This window comes from Peromyscus eremicus, chromosome 11 (genome assembly GCF_949786415.1).
Source record: "Peromyscus eremicus chromosome 11, PerEre_H2_v1, whole genome shotgun sequence".
NCBI lineage: Eukaryota > Metazoa > Chordata > Mammalia > Rodentia > Cricetidae > Peromyscus > Peromyscus eremicus.
The window spans coordinates 46,143,211-46,149,035 of record NC_081427.1 but is presented as its reverse complement, the minus strand read 5'-3'; the positions used below and the strand labels follow the sequence as shown (position 1 = coordinate 46,149,035).

Below are 5,825 nucleotides of genomic sequence, written 5' to 3'. Positions count from 1 at the left end.
TACCCATTAATCTCATAAGGGCTCAGGTTCCTGGAACCAGGTTTGATAGCTATCAATTAATGATATCGCGTCTCTTTCCAGGGCCAGAGCTAGGACTCTGAGCAGTAATTAGGGACCTGCTCCTCTGTTCCTGGTTTGATGCACTGCTGATTATGAGGGAAGGCTCCAGAATAATGTCCTCTCCTCCAGCTGACTACTAACTACCTAACACGGGTTAATTATCTTAGGCAACTAAAGTAAACTTGACTCACTGTAATGCTGAACCTACCATAGCCAGAAGCTTCTTATCCAACAGTTTCCCCTTTTGACCCTGAGCCAAGAACGCTCAGGTTTGCATCTTTTTTTTTTCTTTTTAAAAAATATAGAACGCTTCATGGATTTGCATGCCATCATTCCACAGGGGCCATGCTAAGTTTCTGTGCATTGTTCCAACTTTCGTATGTAAGCTCTCTCTCTCTGCTTCTTCTTTGTAGTCGTCGTCTTCCTCCTCTTCTTTTCTTCTTCTTCTTCTTCTTCTTCTTCTTCTTCTTCTTCTTCTTCTTCTTCTTCTTCTTCTCCTCTTCCTCCTTCTCCTTCTGCTGCTCATTCTTCTCCTTCCCCTCTTTCTTCTTCTCTTTTACTTAATGTTTGTGGGTGTTTTACTGCATGGATGTCTGTGCATCATGTCCGCAGCTGGTGCCTGCAGAGGCCAGAAGAGGGCGTTAGATCCCCTAGTACTGGAGTTAGAGATGGTCGTCAGCCACCACGTGGGTACTGGGACTAGAAACCTGGATCTTCTCGAAAAGCAGCCAGCACTCTTAGTTGCTGACCCACTTCTCCAGCTCCCTTCCCCTTTGTGAACATGTGGTCTATGACCTTAAACTGAACACGCTCAGAGACAGGCCCACTCTTGCGTGTATTTTCATATATTTTGTATAGACTCCCTAAATAAAATTCCCATGCTTCCTTTGTTTGATGAGGAGAGCAGTCAAGAGGCTGGGGTAGGGGGATGTGAGTAGAGGCTAGGCTAGGCCAGCCTGAGCTACATAGCAAGATCCTATCTTTAAAAAAGATACTTCCAGGGTTGGGGATTTAGCTCAGTGGTAGAGCGCTTGCCTAGCAAGCACAAGGCCCTGGGTTCGGTCCTCAGCTCCGGAAAAAAAAAGAAAGAAAGAAAAAAAGATAGTTCCTCCAAATCCATGGCTCAGTGAACCACACAGCAAAATAAATAGATGAATGTGGCAAAGAGATTATGGGGAAGAGGGGAGGTAGACACGGGTAATAGCGAGATGGGAGAGGTTTGGGGGTTTCATAAATTCATGTGTGAAACTGCCAAAGAACACATTTAATTTAAAATGGGAAAAAATCAAAAAGGCAAAATGTCCCAAACCCAATCAACCAACCAACCAAACAAACAAACAAAAAAAACAAATATATAAAATGGAGTGAAAATCACAAGGCACACTATAAGGCAAACAAAAGAACACTCAGAGGTTAAGCAAGCAGTGAGTCAGACTCAGCCACCACACAGAGTTAGGTCACTGACAGGCAATTTAAAGTACATCTCAGAATGTCAAGAGTTCAGCTGCCAAAAGTAGACCACACTCAAGATGTAGTGTGATGGTGGCAGACCACCAAAGTGTGTGATGTAGGCTGACAGAAGAGAATTCTAGTAAATTATCTAATGTAAACACCATGCAACTAAAACTCTGTAGCAAACATAAAACCAAAAGGAAAGAATATGCCAGCCTATGGTATCTAAACTATGATAACCTGCAAAGAGAACTGTCTTAAAGAAGATGGGAGTTTCATTTGACTTTAGAGAAATAAGGATGAGGGTCATAGGGGACTTTGTACCAGAAGTGTGCAAGCAAGACATGTTTGACGTAAAATAAAATGTTTAAAATAACAAAAGAAGAAAAACCTAGAATAATTCTATAGCCAACAACAACAACAACCCTAGATCCTTCCTTTAAATGTGAAACATAAAACTTTCTCTGGCAAACAAAAACTGAAGGAATTCATTGTCAGTGAACCTGTTTCCCAGAAACTTTAAAATGAAAATGAGGAGGTGGGTAAGAGTTTGAGTCTAGGCTGGTGAGATGGCTCAGCTCAGTGGGGAGCGGCACTTGCTGTGGAAGCCTGGTGACCTGAGATCCTCAGCGTCCATGTAAGGAGAAGGGGGAGAATGACTCCACAAAGTTGTCTCTCACGTTCACAGCTGACCGACACACACATCGTAGATACACACACACACACACACACACACACACACACACACACACACACTGTTATTGCCCCCTGAAGCACAATATTATAGGCACAAATGTTATATGAGTAACAAGCCGTTTTCTGATTGGACTTATGACCTTCTGTGTAAGACATGATTTATGTCTGGCTGTGTTAATGAGGCCAAGAACCCGTGGCCAGGTAAGTCACAGGCCCCACAGGAGAGCCTATTGCTACTATTCTCTTAAATGTACATAGAGGTAAACTTACTCCTATAGATAAACACATCTCTCAACTCTCCTTGGAGAAGCTTCTTCTTGCAGTAGAATGGCAATCAACACAGAGACCCGCAACTGGTCGACATGCAGAGAATACAGGATTGGGGAGTGCTCATGTCCTAAATGGGACAACTCTCTCCCCCTCCCTCCTCCCAAGGCTCAGGGATCATTGAGGAAGAGGGGCCAGAAAGAGTGTAAGAGCCAGAGAGGCAGTAAAGAACTACAGTGAAACACTTTTCTGGATACAATAGGGAAGTTGCACGTATGAATGTATGAACGCATGAACTCACTCACAGTGGTTGTGACAGCATACATAAGACCTGCACAAGACCCAGTCACAGAAAAACATCACAGTATGGAGGGAGGAAGTGGTCAGGAATTCCTCCCCTTAGCTGAGGAGCTATTGCCAACAGAGGGCTGCTGGGAAAGGAAGAGTCAGTTTTCTTCAGGGATGTAGTCCCTGAGAGGCTAGTATCTGACCCAGGATATGGACGCGCACTCATGCACAAATGGTAGCACTAACTGGACGCCATGGATTTGAGAAGAGGAGGAAGGGGAGGAGGGGGAGGAAGAGGAGGAGGAGGAGAAGAGGGAGGAGGAAAGAAAACATGAAATTGGGAGGGAATAGTGGGGACAGGGGTTGGAATTGGAGGGGAGTGAATGAGGGCAGGTGGACTTGCCCAAAACATATAACGTTCACTATGAAATTCTCAATTAAAAATAAAGAAAGCTCATCATGTTCTTGGTACTTCAACTAAAATATAGACATTTTAACTTGGAAAGAAAAATTTTGGATCTACATAAAGGATGAACATCAGAGAAAGAACAAATAAAGACAACTGTAGTTGAGAAATGTATATTGCAAATTTAGGCTAGAGTTAACCTTTTTTTAATAGAAAATAGAAAATCTGCCCCATATTAAAGTAGGTGCCAGGGATCCAGAGTCATAAGGTTCAGTTTTCTCAGTTTCTTCATCTGTGGAATGGGATGGGTAGAATAACTCACCTCTCTCAGATCTCCTTCCTGTTCAGTTATTACTAAAAACAAAAGGAAAAGGGTAGGTAGGGATGGAGCTGAGCTGGTGGGTTCCTAGCAGCACAAACCCCTGGGTTCTTTCTCAGCACACACATACTGGGTATGCTGATGAACACCTGTAATCCCAGCACTTAGGAGGCGGTGGCAGGAGGATCTGAGACTCAAGCACATCTTTGGCTATGTACAAGATTGAGGGCAGTCTGGGTTCTCAAAAAAAAAAAAAGACTTTAAAACAATTACTCCTAGACCAGGCAGTAGTGACACACACCTCTAATGCCAGCACTCATGAGGCAGAGGCAGGCAAATCTCTGTGAGTTCAAGGCCAGCCTGGTCTACAGAGCAAGTTCTAGGGTTACGCAGAGAAACCCTGTCTCAAAAAAAAAAAAAAATCAATCCTAATCTATCACAATAAATTGGGGTTTTCTATATCCAAACTGCACACTGCTTGTATCAGCTTCTCCTAGCACATGTAACAAAGTATTCAGTGTGGACATTGGTTCAGTACCGGTCTCCAAATCCTGCCCACAGTATCCTGTTGTAAGTAACAAACACAAAGACTGAAAGAACAGGCCATTTCATGGTATTGATTCCACTGTCAGGGACATCACAAGACACGTGCCTTTCAATCTGAAGGAGAAATAAGCCACACGGCCTTTCTTGACTAAACAGAGCTCATGATTAGTTTGTGATTGCCTTCAGAGCCAACAATAGGCATCCCTCCCCGGACTCGCTGTCAATACATTCCTGGGTTCAGTGGGCACTTCCCTGAACTACAATTTCTCTGTCAATCAAAAGTTTTGTTCTTCTAGATCATTGCTTAAGTTGTAGCATTCATTAAAAGAGAAAAGCAAACCACAGTGGGGCTGAGAGTCCTGTGGAAATGACCTGCCCCCCTTTGAAATGAAAAGCAGATCTGACTTCAGGTGAAAGCTATGGAGAAGAACCCTAATGGCTCACTTGTGGCAAAACCCCTCCCAGAAGCCTCCTTCCTAGCCTTTCTCGCTCTAACCCTTGCAATCAAACATCCCCACGGCGGTTCTAGCCCAAAGGTTTATTTTCTACTTTAAACCACCTGCCTGGTGGCAGACAGATGGGAATGCTTTAAGCCTCCCTGCACTCGTAGCTACTCCAGCAGTTATTTCTTTCAATTCCATGTTTTGCCCCACTGGGAAATTAAATGGCATAAAAATCAATGCTTCGCTTTAAAGGAAAAGGGGGCTGGATGACCAGATATCAATATATTCCTTTCTGGATTAGACACTGCCTCAGAGCATATCGGGCTAAATAAATTTCGACAGACAGGCCCAGATGAGCTGGATGCAGGCATCAGCTGGAGCAAAGAGCGAAAGCTCTTCGTTTCAGATCTTCGGCTAATGAGCAACTCGACGCTTCCTTGGGTAGGAGAGATTTCAAGAGAAGACATTAAGCAGTGGCTCCCAGTTCTGAATTCTCTCCAAGTGCTGCAGACCATAAGGCCCTCAGGCTCTCAGGAGGGAGGACAGAAACTTGGCTTCAGATGAGCGGCATGGAACTGGGCAGAGCCCAGTATCTGTGGCCAGGGGCAGCTGCTACGTGCTACCCTAAGGGCACCCAGAGCCCTGGGCTTTGGGAGATGTTTGGAACAGAGTGCAGTTTCTTCTTACAGGGCTGGAACCCACGGCTTTCCAAATGTGGCACAAGCACTCTGTCACTACACTGTATCCCAGCCCAAAGGTCATTTCAAACTGCCTTTTCAGCAGCTGTCACCACCCTGAGACACCAGGCTTACAGTTTCATGTAAAGAAATGACAACCTTCTCAGTGGTTTGCCAGCTGGAAATACACTGTTTCTCTGACTGAGACAAAGACAGTGCCCGGCAGTCTGGTGAACTCCTGCTTTCTAAACACAACCCAAACCAAACGGGATGCTCACTAAGACACCCATGAAGGTGTCACCATAAATACCAATGAGGGTGTTTGGAAAGAGGCCAGCATTGGCCTTCATTTCCAGTAGTGTGCTGAGTTCTGGTTATATTGTATCAACACATCTTCACAGCAGAAAGACAAGGTATGTGCTGTCTCATGTCTGTAATCCCAGCATCTGAGAAAGTGGGAATCCATCTACCTCAAGACCCAGCTTGTCACTCTTGGGCATATATCCAAAGAATGCTCCATCCTACCACAAGGACACTTGTTCAACTATGTTCTTAGCAGCTTTATTCATAATAGCCAAAAGCTGGGAACAACCTAGATGCCCCTCAATCCAAGAATGGATAAAGTACGGTACATTTACACAATGGAGTATTATTCAACAATGACATCATGA

General features: G+C 44.4%; 1 non-coding gene across 1 annotated transcript; it reads right to left on the bottom strand.

Moving 5' to 3' along the window:
- Positions 1-355: 355 nt before the first annotated feature.
- LOC131922080 (U6 spliceosomal RNA) lies at positions 356-462 on the bottom strand. The gene has a single exon (XR_009382196.1). It is a non-coding gene; the product is annotated as a U6 spliceosomal RNA (small nuclear RNA).
- Between the last annotated feature and the right edge of the window lie 5,363 nt (positions 463-5,825).